At 33.0% G+C, this 20,013-nt stretch overlaps 1 long non-coding RNA gene across 1 annotated transcript; it reads left to right on the plus strand.

Annotated features, from left to right (window-relative positions):
- The first annotated feature begins 1,583 nt into the window (after positions 1 to 1,583).
- Positions 1,584 to 10,113, plus strand: LOC127703796 (uncharacterized). Its single transcript, XR_007983047.1, has 4 exons — positions 1,584 to 1,832; positions 3,108 to 3,217; positions 3,816 to 4,035; positions 7,892 to 10,113. It is a non-coding gene; the product is annotated as an uncharacterized LOC127703796 (long non-coding RNA).
- Positions 10,114 to 20,013: the final 9,900 nt, after the last annotated feature.

A 20,013-nucleotide genomic window follows, 5' to 3' on the forward strand; every position in this document is an offset into this window, starting at 1 on the left:
TAATTCCGTATTCATATTTTCAGTGTGTGGTGCTCAGTATGTGCATTCATTAGCAAGAAAGGTTGCCAACATTTACAAGTGAAACATGATATGAACATAGACATATTTTATGAATCCAATCATGGTGTCCTAAATCATACTAAATAGAACAGCACAATCATTCATATCTAACTGAATAGATTCATAAATAAACAGGTTCAATGTTAAGTGGTTTTTGGAATTTGATATGAAACATATGCATAATGGCCTAGAAAAAAACCACACCAACTACAAATTCTGTACAATAAAAATAATTTTCTAGTTTCTGAGTATCTCTACCTGGAGAAGGGGCGACAACCCCTACTCCAAAGTAGCATTAGCTACTAATTGTAAATTAGAAGACGTGGTATGAGGCAATGAGACAAATTTCCACCAAAATTGTAATGAAGTGGATGTAAGCATTTATAATCAACCGTATGACCTCAACAATAAGAAAAACCAATACTGCATAATCGACTCGTTTTTGTAAGGCTCCGACATGAAAAATATAAAACTTCAACTGAAATCAAGGCTCCTGATTTGTGATACGTATAGTCGCAAAAAGAATGTTACGGGGTTAAACATGTTTGTTGTAGCTAACCCTTTCCTTGCATTAGAACGAATATTTAGAACTGTACAAATCAGTAGAAAAGGGCTTAACTCATCAAATCGATACAAAGCCAAAAAAATATCTAACAAAACGACCGGACGTAGCAGGGTATTCAAAAATCCATCACAAAATTAAAGACACAAATTACAGATCTGAGAGTACTCGTAGTTATTGACAGCCAGTTCAAAGCTAATAACAACTAATAAAACAACCATGTGTCTAAGACTTAAAAATCAATCAGTACACATCCAACACCCAATAGATTTAGTGTAAAGGCGTTACTAAAAGTCAGAGAAAATGTGACCTTGTGCAATGCTAAAATATAGTTATCGACAGACTTGCACATGACAAGGGTGACACTAGGAATAATCGTTTTTTTGACTCACCCGGCTCACAAAAGATCATTCTTATACAAGTAACACGATGGTTTACCTATATCTAAACCTTCAACATAAGATAAAACATACATATAAAGGAAATTCCGATTGTACGCGATCGCTATCTATTTATATGTATTTATATGTTTATATAAAGGGTAAGTTGATCGTCGGCAGTCTTCTACGGTCATTTAATGGATAATTAGAAGTCGTCGGGTCTTAAATACAATACGCATAAATTGCTGATATATTATAGTGAACCCATGCATGCATGCATTGTTTATTGTTTCTTTTTGTACATTTTGTAATTTGGATAACAGTTTTAGTATGCTACAAAAAAAGAATACGAATTGAGGTCAAATTGGTGAACAGGAATTTGACAACTAATTCCTCTCTAATAAAAAAAAAATAAATGTTTGTGAATCATCATTAGTAATTACTGGACACATGCGTACAAATCATCATAGTTAGATCATACAATTGAAACCCTGATATTTGTTTTAAATGTAATTACATCTATTTTGTTTAAGTTCACTGGAACATAAAACATATTGTATTTGGTGAAGATGTTATTTTGACTTGCAATGGAAATGTATGTGATAACTCCTTAAAGAGATGGATCGGAGGTCCGTCCTATGATATCCTGTGCTACAATAATTTTTCTACAAATCCTTCTAAATATGAAATGATTTCTGAAGATTCTGGTCGGAGTTTTGGTCTTCGGATTAAAAATTTCACCTTTGATGACGTCAACTGTAAATATACCTGCGCTTGTGGATTGCATCAGTATACAAACAGTCTAGATGTGGAACATTTTAATTATACATGTAAGTATTCAATACATATATGGTCATTACTATTTACTGAAAAGTTAATATCATACAAACACCAAAGTGGTTCTTCCCAATGGTTACCACCAGCAAAGTGTTATACCATTGATGTGATCATCTATAAAAGAAATGTTATAAAATTGAATATATTCTTTCCTAGGCATAGATGTTCCTTCGCCAGCTGCTTTAGACCGATTTTGCATTGCTCTATGACGTAGTTTTCATTTGGTGTTGTTAAATTATTGTTTGGAGCACCGCCGGTGGGTCTTTTGTATGTAGAAAAACGCGCATCTGTTGCAAATGTACTAAATTATAATCTATTATCTTTTATGAGTTCCAATCCTTTATGATTATTACTATAATAACCTAACTCTTAGTCTTTAATATTACAAAAATTTTCTTATTATTATTATTAATTTCCCTTAAAACCTTTTTATAATGAATTGGCTGCAGCAAAAGTTTCGACCGATTAAATTGTATAAAATCTTACGTATATTCCTGTTGGACCTAAGTGCGACGTCACGATACGTAAAGTCTTGGCTCTCGGTCATAAAACTTTACTCAGTTCTCGGAGTACAAAATTTGTGCTCGAAAAACCAAATCCATGATTTTGATTGGTTGATTTCTGAGTCTGAATACGAAAATCTTGCTCTAAAGTTTTATGACCACAAGGCCTTGTCTTTTTTATGTATTCCATGTACTATGTATTAATTTGAACTCTATTGTTAACATTTAATATTGTCCGGGCAACAATTGGCCGAAATGCCCTTTTCCCAATAATAATTTTCCGATATTGCGTGCAAAATTCAAATAGATTTTTTATAAATTATATATTTTGTGAAAGACGATTTTTTTGCAATTAGTGTTTAACTCATCTTCTAAACTACTAAAGGAAGAGACCGATTTCATTGAGCCGCAACTCCTCTGAAACCATACAAAGTCAGAAATATTTGTGATATGACGTATAAATGTAGTGTTTTGTACTTCCTAAATTTGTCTTTGAAACAATCTTTTTTCTACAGAAAACGACAATTTTTGAGAAAATATCCCAATTCGGAGACCGTTATCGGTCCGTGTCTTGTACGCTTTCGCGCATGCTCAGTGGACGTACTGCCCGCTAAATTTAAAAACTCTTTGTTTCAACACTTGCCCAATTGTACCGCGATTTCGCGGGCATCTTCTAGTATATGTTACTAGTATACAGAAAAAAAACATTTTTTTTTTGTGTCATTTTGTTTATTTTATCATTTATTTTGTAATTTTTTTTTCTAGATCCACCACGTGTTGTTGAAAATTCCAATTTTCAAACGGCAGAAGAATATGTTGTTGACGTTGTTATAGAAGTCAATCCATTACCAACTTCATGTTTCATTCAGTACCAGGTAAAATAAATGTTAGACATTGTATGTCTATCATGTTGTTAATGCTAATTTGTAGTCTAAAAAAAATGACTCAGCACACAATTTAATCTTATATACCTTGTTAATATTAATTGCACTCTATTATTGAAGAGCTACTTTATAAAAAGGTCATATTGACATAACATTGACGTTATGATTTTATTTTTATGACTGATGCAAATTGTATACAAAATATAATGAAACTTAAGTCACATTCTTAAAAAAAGGGAAAGCGATAAAAAATTGTTGCGCTCTTTCTGAATTTATCTTTTCAGGAACGCTTGTACCAAACAAAAATAAGAGACAAGGATTTATATCTACTTAACAACGTAAAGATTGCATTCGAAAGGTGACTGAGATTATAGTTACAATTCATCTAAGTTCTAGCTCCGACTGTAGTATTGGTCCAGTGCTAGAACAATGAAAATAACACCTTATAAAAGTGTTGCGTCCGAATCGCTTTTCTTGACTTATATTAATCAAAAGTACTAACACTCATAAAATTAAAGCCCAAAGGAGACCTTATCCTTATAAAATTTAAAAAACATCTTGACATGTCTTAACATATTATTTTTTTTAGGATCGTGTCATACAAGTGAATCTCACCAGCAATTCAAGCACACTTTCCACGTTTGATGAACGAAGATTCGGAAGGAACAAAGTTTTCAAAGAAAGTATTAACTTAAAGCATACATTACAGAAAACTAAGCCAAATAACTGTGACGGAATTCTAATTGTTACTTGTGAAGTTGATTCTCGAAATTATGCAGTATATCATCAGAATGTTTCCACGTGCAAAGGTATACACGTAACATGGGTTAGTGGGGTTTACTGTTAATTTAACTGATACAACACTGTCATGTAGGCTGAAATTCTATAATTTGAATTTGACTCTGTGAATTGATTTGTGGGTGATAACAACCGATATTGAATTAGGTAAAACATGTCCACGAATAGTAATTTAGTAATATAATTCTTTAAAGGGAAAGTAAAAAAATACTTCGGGAGTCCAAGTTTACAAAAAACAGTTTTTATGCCTCATTTATAGGCATTATGTTTTCTGGTCGGTGCGTCCGTTCGTTTGTTCGTTCGTTCGTCCGTCCGTCCGTCCGTCTGTCCCGGTTCAGGTTAAAGTTTTTGGTCAAGGTAGTTTTTGATGAAGTTGAAGTCCAATCAACTTGAAACTTAGTACACATGTTTCCTATGCTATGATCTTTCTAATTTTAATGCGAATTTAGAGTTTTGACCCCAATGTCACGGTCCACTGAACATAGAGAATGATAGTGCGAGTGGAGCATCCGTGTACTATGGACACATTCTTGTTGGTACAGTAATTCTACATAGTGCAAAGAAACTTTTATTCAGGTGGAAAATTGGAAATAAAAATATGTATGTGAAGTTAGCAGCCGGTTCGTTATTCGATATTCGATATTCAATATCCAACCGGTTGCTAGAAGTCGGTTCGATATTCAAATTTCGTTGAAAATCATAAAAAAAATAAATACTTGATAACATTAAACGCATGATTTTCATAGTTAAGAGGACTGATAAGATACGTAAAAAATCTTTAAATGTCCCCTTCAAGCTGTCGTAAATTCTCGTCGAATATATAAACCCTTTTGTAAGTTGCATATTTGTCTTCATGTAATATAGATTTTTATCAATAAAACGACCTCAAAGATGTAATTTTGTATATGATATTTCTTAAAACAAAACGAAAACCCGATAACTCTAGAAAAATTTAGAAATATAAATAGAAATATTTATGGAAAGCCAAAAAAAGAAATATATAGTGAAAACCTACCTGAGACCGCTTAAATGAGGGTGAGACCCCCTGGTCTTTCAATGTCCATAAAATTCAACTGTTTGTTTGAAACGCTAGACTGTCTGTCTCAAAAGTACCGAAATATTGTGGAGGCATAATTTGTAATCCCCATTCACTATCTTTTACTAGTATTTACAGTTTTCATCCACATATATTTATCTTCTAAAACTATGAAATGAACAAATGATCGAATTTCTTTATCCTTTTTTTAACAACGGTTCTTTCTTTCTTTCTAATAGTTCTCGTGAACTACAAAAGCAGTACATATAAAAGTGAAAAAGGGGACAATTTTTGTTTCAAATATGAAAATGTTTCCGAAAATAGTCAGATTTCTTGTCTGTCACAGAAAAACAAAATAATTTATTTATCATTTAAATTTGTTTTCCCGCTTAAGTTTTCCATAGTCCTCTTTTCAGTGTCCAAAGTATATGACATGAATTTTAATTGGTCCATCTGATATCCAACCATTGTCCACTTGTATGAAGATCGCTTTTCAAAGTTTGTACTCATCTAATAAAGAATCATTAAATTTAAAATGCTTTAAAACTGAAAACGTAAAATTCCATTCCAAAGAATGAGTTTACTCACTGTCGATTTAGAAGAATGCCAGAAATAATGTAGGATTTGTTTTTTAACTTTATCTGGTTTATTGCCCTAAATTATTGTTGTGTCATCTGTACTATTATTTGTCTGTTTGTCTTTTTATTTTTGGCCATGGCGTTGTCAGTTTGTTTTCGATCTATGAGTTTGACTGTCCCTCTGGTATCTTTCGTCCCACTTTTATTCTCTTGTACTACACAAGCAGTACATACCAACTCAAAAATCGACTTTTGGTGTATATATGAACTTTATTAAAAGTAAAGCCCTGGCAAAATATGTTTGGTTTAATATGAAACCATTCTTGGGAATTCATAAATTAGGTAATGTTTCCGACTTTAATCTGATTTGCGTAAGGTGGAGTACCAGGCGATTGACGAAGCGGACACATAAATGGTCAATAGTAACATTTTTGGATATTTTTATTGCAAAATGCTTCAGAAATCATTTAGAATCTTAAAAAAGAAATCTCATTAGTACATCATTAGTTAAAAAATATACATAAGAAAATAATTTTTTGCAAATTTTGCTTAACACAGTCCAATTCTGTATTCATTGTTCATCTTTATATACAATAGTAGGTCAATGTCAGAAAAATATAATTTTTTTTGTATGAGGCTGAGAAACTGCAACTTGAGTTAAAACATTGATAGCTATTTAAATTGTTACACAAATTTCAAACTTATTAGCATCCCTTAATGAACCCCTGATTTTGGAAAAAGTGTTCCATGATGAAATTGACATTGCACAAAATAAAGCTGTGTTACTATAATTAGGAAATAAACACAACTAGTTGCAGTATAAATATAATTACATGACATGCATGTATGTTTCATCATAATACGTTATTATGATTGGCTAACATCAATCTCGCGTCATTCTGAAATCAACCTTAATTTCAATTAAGAATTGAATGCTTCTTTTTGTAAATTCATTGGGGTGTAAAAGCGTTGACCGAAGTACATTTTGTATGAAGCGCGGAAGCGCTTCATTCTAAAAATGTGCGCACGGTCAACGCTTTTACAACCCTATGAAATTACAAAAAGAAGGATTCAATACTTATAATTACATTTTATAGCTAGGATCATGAAAACACGATTTCTATCAAGTTTTTCTTTAATTTACCTGTGCACTTTATTGTGGGACCTCGTGTCATCATGCATGTTACATTTCATTGTGTAATGAATGTTAATTTTAGAATGACGCGAGATTGCTGTTAGCCAATCAAAATAACGTATCATAGTGAAACATACATGCAATGTAATTATTATGAAATGCAATTTCCATTATGACACAAGCATCCACAATAAAGTGTACAGGTAAATAAGTTAAAGAAAAACTTTATAGAAATCGTGTTTTCATGGTACTAGCAAAAAAAGTACTGTGCTCACATTTTTAGAATGAAGCGCTTTCGCACAAAATGTACTTCGGTCAACGCTAATACACCCTAATAAACTTTAAAAAAAGAAACATTCAATTCTTAAATCAAATAATACAGTGTTTCAACAATGAATTTATGTTTTTTTTTCCCATAAAAAAGCCAGACCCGAATACTTTTTTCACCTTATTTTGGCTATGGTTCTGTATTTGTAATTTAAATATGAGAAAAAACGAAGAATCACATTTAAGAGTAAAAAATGGTATTAAAAATGAACTGTTGAGTATCACCCTCCACTAAAATATGAAACTAGTTATGGATATAACTAAATGAATCACGAATTCAGAACAGTTAATTCCCTTTGTATGTCAGTCTTTTTCAAGAAGGATTACCTTTATCATATTCAAAAAAACACCACTTACATGTATCAAGCTTTTTTATTAAAACAAATATTGCTGCTTAATCATTAATATCAAATCAATATCTTTATAACATATGTGTAGTAGAAAGCAACACAAGAGGAAAAACATCAGAAGATATCTGTTCTAGAAGATATCCGGTCTTCAACAATCAGCAGGTGTTACGGAAGGTTTGCAATATTTGAAGGCACAAACAAAAAACCGTAAATGCCGATTCCGAAGAACTAACGACTAAAGCGTAGCACATGTCGATCTGAACAAACGTTCAACAATGTTTATCAAATGTAAGACAATATGGCGAAATTATCATCACGTCATCCTTCTGTAATATAAAAAAAAAAACAATATTCAACACACATACATCTTGTTCAATGACCGTGTATACGTTCAAATTGCGTATTTATGACATTTGACATGTTTCTCTGCTTATGTTTCAGACCACATTGTTATCAACAAAACCACCATAAAAGGACACCATATTGCAATGGTTGTCATAATTATTGTGTTGCTTATTTTGATCGTAATGGTACTGGTGTGGAATACCGTAAAGCATCGTAAACCACGTGAAATGTCTTGTTTGGACGATAAAAGTAATTTAAAGTGCATATGGACGAAACAGGCTGAGAACAATAACGAACCACTGCCAGTAGTCAATGAACCTCTTATACTGTCATAGTGGATTCGAAAGGAAAAGTGAAAATATCTCTTCAAATCAAATGCTTGAGAAGAAAATTCAGTATCAACGACATTCACCGAACAACGATATTATACTTTATATTATTGCGACTTATTATTTTGGTCGATCAAAACAGCATTAAGGTTGCCGGCTTAGCATTATATTTGTGATAATAAGTGTTGTGAAATCTGATGTTCAGCTAAATGAGTAATAGCACATTTTTAGAAAACTATTTTGTTATGATATTATGTTAATGGTGTTTATAAAGACTCTGAAATTTGCCTGTAAGAAAACATTAATTGATATGGTGAAAGTTACAAACTAAGTAAACTAATCAATAACGAATCACCTTATGTGTAGTGTGTCTCATTGGTGAAATATGTAATACAGCTTGTATACTATTAAGAGTTGATAAAATTGTAACATTGAAAATGAAACAGGGAAAATAGTCTACATTAGATTGATAATGGAAATGGGAAATATGTCAAAAGAAACAACAACCAAACCAAAGAACAGAAATAGCCGAAGGCCAGTGATGAGTCTTCAACACAAGGAGAAAATCCCTCACCCGGAGTCACGCCTCAGCTGGCCCCTGAACAAAAATGTGTACTAGTTCAGAGAAAATGGACGTCGTACTAACCATATAAATGAATTAAAAAAAACATAAAAGACTAACAAAGGTCAGAGGCTCCCGACTTGGGACAGGCGCAAAAATGCGGCGCGGTTTAACATGTTTTTTTTTAGATCTCACCTCCCCCCTGTACCTCTAGTCAATGTAGAATAAATACATTCACAACAATACGCATATGTATTCCCATTTTCGTAAAAATCTTCTGTGTGTATATATTTGTGTTTGAAATAGTTAAGAAACTCTTATACAATGTTACAAATGGTTTCAAAAGCGATGTACAGATGAAATAAGTGTATTTTTTTATCCTTTTATACAACATGTATTGACTCAAAAGCACAGAAGCTTTTCTTTTGAGGGCAACGATACAGATTGTAAACAATTATTAGTTACTGTATATTTTTGATAAACTTGCCAGTATCCGATGAAATTACTATGCGTATCAATACTCTCCAATTTTTTATGTTCTTATCTTGGTTTATGTGCAGATGTAACGAAACATCTTTCCTTTCTTTATTGACTTCAACAGTATTGATACGCATACAGCTTTTTATATTTGTAACAACTAAATATGTGTTCTTAATTAGTTTGGTACTTTAAAAAGTACTTTTTATCATAACATTTTTAATCTCCCTTGTGTTCACTGAGTATCGATACTCTTTAATATAGTTCCGCAAACTTCAGAGAAACGTTCCTCTAAAAATATAAGTGTTCTACCCACACAGTACTTATTGTACACGGCTTCCATTGAAGTAGCAATAGTCTTTTCCATCACAAGAGTATCGGTACATTTCAAGTTTAAAGGGAGTGAAGTTGTACCTTTAATAATTAAACACTTGTTAATAATAAGGAGAACAATTTTTTTTTAAAACGTAAATAAAGTAAGAGAGAAAAGCATTTTTAATTTGTTAATATCAATAAGAGTCAGACTCTGGCGCGGGTTAACTTGCCACATTTATTAAACTTAAAAAATTAAGTAATTTGGATCTTAAACAATATATTGATATATCTACCGAGTCCAGGGTTAGTGATCATCATCTTCAAAAGGAGAATTGGCGTTAAGTTAAAAACTAAAATAAGATTTCCGTATGCTTTAATAGAACATTATTTAAAATTGAAGATGAATATCCCTTTATGATTGAAACCCACTTTTCCTGAAGTGTGCCAAAAGATCAAATAGGTCAGTTTTGCCAAAAAATCAAATAGGTCAGTTATGCCAAAAAATCTCTATTATTTAACAACTTGCAGTTGAATAGTGAGGATCAAACCATGTTTTGTATGTGTTCATATTTAATGATAAATAAATTTGGAATACGAAAAAAATATATTCACTGTTGTATGATTTTTTTTTTGTATGTATTTATTTTTTACTGCTTTAGCCATTTGGGTATTACTTTGTTATACAGTTTATAATAAATTCCAATTACGTGATGTGTTATTTGTTTGTAGAAACTGCAATACATACTGTATGTGTGTTTAGTTATTTATTTTCTCTGTTTATTGTATCATTTAGGATTATTACATATAATAAAACGGAGACAAAACAAGTCAAAACCCAAAGAAAAAAGAAACAAAATAATACATCCTACAAAAAATCGAGTAGTTATCTTTATGACACCCTGCACGTTAGAAATAACTGCTGATTACAATCGTTTATCGATGTTGTTATCAACTCAAGTAAAATTGGTATGGGCGCACGACATTTGCGCCGATTTTTAAAAGTTTCTTTCTGTCATTTGCACCGATTTGATTATTTCATTTGCGCCGATTGTGCACAGGTGAATGTTATTTCTTTTTAAACAGTATTAACCTCTTCCGTTAGCAAGTTGTACATATGTTATGAATTGTCAATTATAACATGTATATAACTGTTGTCCCCTAGAAATAAATTGTTGTCGTTTTCATCTGGCCCAAAACTGATGGAGAAAAATCCAGTCTGTTGGGCTAAGTACAGAGTATAAAGACAAATCAAGTGACACTGGTAAATGGCTATCGCAATTTTTCGGGCTACCATTTCTTCCCCAAGATGAAATCGAGGACTACTTCACCTTTGACACTATGCCTGACGCTCGTTCTGATGACAAATGTCATGCATTCTTAGACTACGTAAAGAACTCATACATTATATATGCTTAACTTCACGTTATCCACCTTATTTCTGGGCAGCTGCACCCGTAGAGAGGACGAATAACAGTCCAGAATCGTTTCATTCACATTATAATAAACAGTTCTAATCGCGCCACCCTAACATATAATTATATAGGTGTCATCAAGAAAATCCGCTTCATATGTCAAAATGAGAACTAGATCTTGATAAATACTCCAGTGTATGTGCAGTAAGTTGCTAATCCTGGAATGCCATTTTTACATCGGATGACCGTGAGGACATTTCGGTGTATTGCTGTCGCCTAGATTTCCATTACGTAAATTTCGTGTTGGGATTGTAACCGATCTATAATAACCATGATAAATACGCGGACATTATCGAGTGCAAAATAACATTTCTTATCGCTTGTTATAAATTCATTTTTTTAATGGATACTCCAAAAAATATTTTTTTTAGAACATTAATCAATAATATGAAAATGTTTTGTCGTTAGAAATATATATATAAGTAAAAAAATCTTTAATATCTATGCACACGTACAGAAAAAGTATGTTAACACATTCGGAAGAATATCTCAAGAAAGTTTGCAATCTCCCATGCAGAGTTATCGGTCCTGCTTCCTCTCAATTAATATAATATATAACAACAAACCAGAGTATACTGATTTGTATCACTATAATATAATAGTTATTACGATGAGGTTGATTTCCCTGTCATTTATTTATCATCCACGCACGAACTTGTCTCAGAAAAAAAACTATATCTGTACATTAACCTCACTTTCAGGTATAGAGATGTGCTTTTTTTCTGAGAAAAGTGCTTGTGACCATCCACAAGAACTTGCGGTCATCCGATGTTCAGTACTTCAGTACTTTGATTATTGTATCCGTGATGAATTTCTGATGTAGAATGATAAATAAACAGACTACAAATTCATGATTTTTGAATAAGATAAGAAATAGATCTTATAATATATAATATGTACTATTTTTATAAATTCATAATACAGGTATGAGATAGTGCCTAAGACCATCCAGGTGTTAAATTGATACACAAATAGATAAATATTAAGAATAGTTCACGAACAGAGCGTGCAAGAGATTTAAAAGTAGCATTAAGTTTCATTTGAAGAAAAATTTAACATAATTATTAACCAGACTCAAGCTAGCGAACAACAAGCCAGCGAACAATAAGATGCATCAAGCTAGCGAACAATAAGAAAATGCGACAACATGATCATGCCTAAAAACCGAAGACTTGCAATAACACGAAACGTACTTATACATCTGATGACAATAATTTCCAGTAGGAAGATGAAATGCAATTCCATTTTAACACAGACAAAGTTAAATAGTTATTCGTGTATTTAATACAACTTTTTTTTAAAGCCGGGCATCTAAAATTCCTTTTAGCTAATCCTTTCTCTTTCTCTCTGATTAGAGATGAGTTTGTTGTCTTTATAATAATAAAACAATTAAAAACAACAGTTCACACTAAACTAGTGTAGCGATACAATTAAATCTTCACGAAGTTTAAATATACGATTGAAAGAAAAAGAAAAAAAATTGTTAGATTTTCTGTAGAAATAAAAGCTGATAACCATTATATGCAGTTAGCTAGTTCATTTTTCTAATTATTCAAAAGTACCGGGTAAATAGTCACTCTGGTCATTTATTTATTATATTTCGACAAGAAGAGTGATAAGTAGAAGAGTAACACACAAAAAGAACGAAAAACGATTTGACATAAAGATTTTGGTTAATCTAAACGACAATTTATTTGAATCCAAGCCTATGTAAAACAACTATAATCCGTAAAAACTTCCCTACGGCAAAGCTTTTGTCCCCACTAGGTACAAATGATAGTTAATTGCCTATGGTTGTTTGGACCCAAAGACCCAGGTGAGTAAAGTTACGGAACTTTTTTAATTGAGGTCCAAAGTTTGGGTAGAGGACCCTACCAACCGCCTTTTTTAATTCACAAAAAATTCCCTACGGCAAAGCTTTGGTCAACACTAGGTACAAATGATAGGCAATTGCCTAAGGTTGCCTGGACCCAAAGACCCAGGTGGGTAAAGGGGTAGGATGAAAAACAAAAGTTGCGCACCATTCGTTGATACAGACCTTCTAAATTCAAACTGACCACACGCACGATACACGCACGCACGATACACGCACGGTGAATGCACGATACACGATACACGCACGATGAGCGATGAGCGTTACACGGAGGATTAACGAAAAATGAATGATGAATGATGCACGCACGATGCACGATGAATGATGAACACACGATACACGCACGATGAATGATGAATGATACACGCACGGTGAATGATTCATTGACGAATGAACGATAAGCTCTTAATACACGGTTCTCAAAGCCATTTTATTTGGAATTGCATTTAAAATTGATGTATGATAATGAAAATATATAAGGGTATACACATTTTAGATATCTCGCTTTCTGTGTTGATTGGTCGACAGTTTTACTAAACATTCCATGTTTTAAATAAATTGATTTTAGTATAGTATTTCCAATATTCAATGAGTGTTGTCAAATTATAAAACTCATCGACTTTTATAATTCTACTTAATATAAATAAGATAAAAAAAATATTTATAAATTGGTACATTTTAAAGAGTGGCGATTCCAGCCATTTTTAAAAAGAGGGTTCTCAACCCTTGATAAAAGGGATGGATTTAACCATATGTCCCTATCCAAATGCATTGATCGTAAAAAAAAGTCTTAACACTGCTAAGGACTTATAATATGCCACTAAAGACTAGAAAGGAGGTGTTACTTGTACTCTGTTTTCATATTATGTTAGAGATAGATAGATTTTTAATTCATAAATTCCAATTTTTATAGAAAAAGAACCACCAATAAATGAGTAGTTGAACAATATTTGGAACGTGCCGGTTTTTCCATGATATTGACGAAAAATCAGTGATCTCGGGGTTTTACCTGAAACACTTTGGGAAAATGCAATTTTTAATTCCAATTTTAAACCAAACGGTAAGAGATATCCCAAGGTTTTTTAAAATGCATGTCTAATTTGATAAGGAGATTTGAAAAACGATCTCAATGGTAGTTGAAATTATTCAGTGCAATCATTTTGTGTCCGTCTTTGTCTTTCATACATGTACATATCAATTGGTGTATCCACTGTTTGCTGTTCGTTATCTGTTGTTTATTGCAGTCAGGCCTCGCGATCGGTCTCCAAATTTAAGCCCCCGCTTAGGATAATTAATTATCATTTATAGGGGGAGGGGCTATTTTTCTCGGGACAAACATTATTTTCCTTCCTTAAAAACAACTTAACAATTTTCTATATTTTTTCATTTAATCATAAACCGATGAATATTTAATGATTTTTAGAAAATTAAAAAAATATTTTTATGGTAAATGTATTTAAATGTCTGGGTTATTTTCTTATCCAAATAATTAATTTTTCATTTTTTTAAGGTAAAAGTGTTATCAGTTATGTAATTTGACACGTGTCTTATGGTTCAGTGATTTTCGGAAAAATCAAAGAAAACCGGCACATGCATTGTTCAATTATCATTTGTAATTTTTTTATTGATTAAATTTGAATTTATGCATTAAATATCAAGAAATTTGTTTACATGGTATAGCACCCCTTTTAGTCCTTGGTAGCATATTATAAGTTATTAGTGCACTAAGGAGTTTTTAGCCGTGTTTAGACGCAACCTTTTCTTCTCTTTGGCCGGATTGTTGTCTCTTTGACACATTCTCCATTTCAATCCTCAATTTTATTCAATTAGTTGTGATTCAGACAAAAACAATTCGCAGAATTAATCTAAATAAGCAGACATTAATACTTTCTTCTAAAACTTTTAGCATTAAAACCTTATTGCATGAAATTGAATTAGTATGTTAATATCAGTCTTATCACATTTTCGGATGACCTTAATAATAGTTACCTATATAATGATTTTTGACAGAAATTTACATAATTACTTAATAATTGAAGAATTCGTTCTTTTTATCGACACATTTAAAATTGCTGCCGTAAAATGTTATTTTTCGCGACGTCAAACTGTGAAATATCGGGAAAAGATGCATTTTTTCGAGATTAAACCATAAGCTTAAAAACGAGCATATGGACCCCTCTTTTTAGAAATAACATTTGGCTTGATACTGTATGAAGATTATTCGTTCCAACTTTTATGAAGAAATTACCGACTTTTTTTAACTAGATAAATATACAACAAAAATACCGTTTTTTCTTCTTAAATCAATTTCTTTTAACAAAAATTAATTATTAACAAAGATTTGTTACACAAATGTAGAGCCCAATTTTGTAACGAAGATATCCTAATCTCTTTACCGAAATCCGCATATCTTTATCTTTTGAAACAAAAAAGTTGAGGATGTCTGTTCAAAGGACAGAAGTGTCCAAGAAACCAAAATGTTAAGTAAATGTCCAATAATTCAAACCCATTTGTCTTTTAAATTAAGCACATGAAGATATAATTTTTATTACATATACAAATTGATTTTGTAAAAATTAGCTTGTATGTGAACTTTTGTAAAAAAAAATCACTGTGGGTCTAAAACTGTATCTCATGCCCATAATTGTCCTGAAGCTAAATGTCATTGTCAGATTATGAGGGTCTGAATGGGGATTCATTATTCCTCACGGTATTCTGTCATTTTAGGCTTTTTTTTTTTCTATTCGTTATACCTTTTGCCGATCATTCTTTATTCCATATATTCTAGGACCTCATCATTTTCTTTTCTATATATTTGTCTGGTTATTTTCTGTATTCTTTATTTTTTTGTCAATAAATTTCTATTCTATAAACTCCCATCCACACCCTCATGTATAATGGAAGACGATCAACATTTTAGTATACATACCACCCGTTGTCACTTTCACCTGACATACAAATCACATATTTTTATTTCTCACCTGGACACAGGACTAATCTAATACATGTATACATATTACGTAATAATAACGGATATAGTAAATTCAGTAGAATATAACCTTTATCAACGCACTGGCTTGTTATATGAATTTTGATCTGACAACTGTATCATATTTTTAGTTATTTTAAAATTGAGAATGGAAATGGGAAATATGTCAAAGAGACAACAACCCGAAAAGAGCAGATGACAGGCAAAGGCCACCAGTTATATTTGATAATGTTTTAGGTTCGAATAAGGCAAAAACCATTGTATTTTCAGAAAATCTCTAAACGGATAATGAGAGTTGAGCGACCTTGACTGGCTATACAACCCAAGCACGGTCGGTCTCTAAAAGTTGCCGAATTTGAGAGCCTATATCAAGAGATAGGCTTTACCTATCTTAAGGTGTTTCAAAAAATATCCATTTGAGAACCAAATTGTGGCTTCTTTATATTTATACCAAAATTGAGTTCAAGGCAGTATTTTGTCGAAGAGAACAATTACCCAAAGTGCAACATGCGAGAAGATGTTTCATTTCCATTTTTTCTTTTTATTGAAGTGACTTATCTTTTGAGGTTACGTCACGGAAATATATTTTAAATGAAAAGGTGCAGCTGGATGCATCCCCTAAAACAAATTTAAAAAAATCTATGTATAGAAAATGACGGGTATTCGTCAATCAGACAGCAATCCACCATAAACACAAGTAAGTTACCTGACATCTAGAATAAGAGGTTTAAGCATACCCCTCGCTGGTATCAACGTTCTGAGTTGTGAGTAAACTTCAATATGTATACACGTAGGACTGCGAACGGGAAATATACGAAAGATTTGTTTTTACGTACGATGGAGTGTCATTCCCTAAATACATACGGGTCCACAAACTGTTCTTATGATTATAAAACGGTAAATGAGGATCTCATTAGAGGAACAAATTAAGAAAAGATACATGTTGAAGCAAGAATAATTTCCACATGCAAAACATCAAATAGGACGATCTCTCAATTAGTATGCCATTTTAACTGACAATAACACTAGTAAATGCTTTATATACTGATATGGAAACAAATATACTGCTCATAATAATTGCAATCTGTAGACTTTAATCTAGATATCCCGCGTTATATAAACCATCGCACACCATCGAACAGCTCATCGCACTTCGGCGAAGACCAGCGCACTTCAACCGTGACCATCAAACTTCATGATCTCCATTGCACCTCCGAGTCATACACATATATATATATATATATATATATAAACGCCTAAAAAGTGTACACAACAACACCAATAACAAAAAAAGGAACTATAAATGTAATTATTTATAAATATTTCGGATAACAGATATCCTTCATCAGTAAATATGATTGTGATGTTGAATGAATCATATATCAGTCTACTTAGATTAAACTATACAAATCTTGAAATTTATACAATAAAAATGTCAAACCGAACATCAGGTAGGACGCTTGCACAATTCTAAATATGTGTTAAACACGACATAGGTTATATGACTAATTACAACAGAGAGTTCAAATATATGCTTTAAATAAAAATAATAATGTGCGATATGAACTAGCACAATTCTAAAGCTTTAACGGTGACGACAGTTATGATGTTACAAGAACGATTGCGTCAATAAGAATTCCAAATAAACAGCACTGAACGATCTAAATTTGTAAATATTTCAAATTTGACAACGGTAGAGTAGTTGCAACAGAGTCTGTGTATTTAAACATCGCAAACAAACGGCCGTTAAAATATAATAATAAATTTTGACTAAGGTTAACTAGTTGAACGTGGCTTGGTACTTTTACATCCCTCAAAAAATTAAGCAATTTAAATTGGTATATTCAACAGATTTATTTTAGAGATGAGTAAGGTAAAGAAATAGAAACAGAGACTGTAATAAAAAGTAATACAACCCAAATGTGAAGCACTGCATGGAGTCGAACTACATCTTTTCATTTATCCCATTTGGTGCCAAAGTTGTTAATTTTCTTATCCAAAATCTTTCCCGAGTGAGTCTATCCTCCCTAGACCAAGCAGAGTTGTGGTCAATGATTGTAATGGTCAGTCGATTGAGATCTGCCTTAGTGTGGCCAGGGGATCTCAAATGTCGACTGAGAGGGAGGTCTGGCTTGCATTGGTAGTCGCTACGATGACCGTTCATTCGTTTGTGAAACGGCTGTTCTGACTCGCCAACATACTGTTTACCACATTTACACTGTAGGAGATACACAACATTTGTAGTCTTGCAATTAACATTGCAAAATATGGTGTATTCTGTACCAGTGGAGTGACTGTTAAAAGTCTGGGTAACCAGTATTTGTTTGCAAGTCAGACATCGTTTGTTTCCGCAACCCTTGCAAGAGCCCACAGACGAAGAGCCTGCTTGAGAGGATAAATCAGCTCTCACCAGCAAGTCTTTAAGGCTTTTGGGCCTACGGAAAGCCAGTACAGGTGGCTCGGGAAAGATCTTGGATAGTTTAGGATGTTTTTTGATTTCTTTCCAATTTTCGCGGATTAGGTGAGATAAGTTGTCAAATTTAGGATGGTAAGTCAACACAAAAGGCACCCTCCTGTTGACCTTTTTGACTTTATATTGTAAAAGTTCATCTCGGCTGATGTTGTTAGCACGAGAAAAACCTTTATCAATGTCTTTTCTTTTGTAGCCCCGATGTTTTAGGTGACCGCGAAGTTCTTGTAGTCGTTTTTTTGCAATATCGTTGGTGGAGCAAATCCTTTTTATTCGTATGGCCTGGCTGTAGGGAATGCTCTTGGTGCAATGTTTAGGGTGACAACTCAAAGGAGATAGATATTGGTGTTTGTCTGTGGGCTTGCAATACAGATCTGTAAATATGTTTCCATCCCTCACTTGCGTTGTAGTGTCAAGAAATGTGATCTTAGAGTCAGAGATTTCATATGTGAATTTTATTGAGGGATGGGCATCGTTGGCATGTTGAATGAACAAATTTAGTTCTTGTTCAGTATTATCCCACTTCATGTCAATATCATCGATAAATCGGAACCAAGAGAGGGGTTGATAGAGAGAAGAATTGAGAATTCTCTGTTCTAATTTCCCCATAAAAATATTGGCATAAGACGGGGCCATCTTTGTTCCCATTGCTGTTCCATTAACTTGGAGAAAGTGTTCACCATTGAATGTGAAGTTATTGCATTGTAATACCAAAGTAAGAAGCTGGATGAGACATTCAGTCGGTGGATGTAAGGTGTTACGAGAGTTCCAGACTTCCCTACAGGCTTCAATACCATCGTCATGGGGGATGTTAGTATAGAGGGAGGTAACATCAAGCGAGACAAGGATCGTTTCAGGTGGGAGAGGGTTCAAAGATTCCATTTTCTTCAGATAATGTGTTGTGTCTTGTATATAGGATGGTAAATTTTCCACATGTGGTCTCAGATGAAAGTCAATAAATTCTGATATTTTCTCTGTAGGGTGGTCATTGGCGGAAACAATTGGTCTACCTGGATTATTGACTTTATGTATTTTGGGCAGAAGATAGAAACGCCCCGGCTTTGATTTTTCAGATTTTAAATATTCAAATGTGTTTTCATCAATATGTCCCTCTTCACACATGTTTTTCAGGTTTGTGGTGATCTCTTTGTTGAATTGAGGGGTGGGGTCAGAGTCTAATTTCTTATAAAATCTCTCATCAGAGAGTTGACGTTCTGCCTCTTGAATGTAGTCACATTTGTCCATGACGACAACAGCGCTACCTTTATCTGCTGGTTTTATTATAATGTCGTCTCTGTTTTTAAGTAGCCGCACAGCTTCATTTTCTTCAGACGACAAATTGTTGAATGTTTGGGAAGAGGCAGTGGACAGATGTGTTACGTCGGATTTAATTTTGTCAATAATATGTTCTAAAGTAGCACATTTACTGGGTTTAGGAGTCCATGAACTTTTTTTCCTGAATCTGGGAATATCGACATCCTCTTGGTCGTCATCTGAGTCGAGATCACTTGTGTCACTATCAGTGGTACTTTTTGTGGTGTCCTTAGAAAAATATTCCTTGATTCTGAGGGATCTTGCTAAATTGTCTAGGTCATCCTCCAAAAGTATAGAATCTATTTTGCCCGGCGTGGGACAAAAATTAAGACCTTTTGACAGTACCTTAGTCTCGGTCTCCGACAAAGCAACTGAAGACAAATTGACTACAGTGTTTGTAGAGTTCATGCAACTTTG

The sequence above is a fragment of the Mytilus californianus genome, unplaced genomic scaffold (genome assembly GCF_021869535.1).
Source record: "Mytilus californianus isolate M0D057914Y unplaced genomic scaffold, xbMytCali1.0.p SCAF_51, whole genome shotgun sequence".
Lineage (NCBI taxonomy): Eukaryota > Metazoa > Mollusca > Bivalvia > Mytilida > Mytilidae > Mytilus > Mytilus californianus.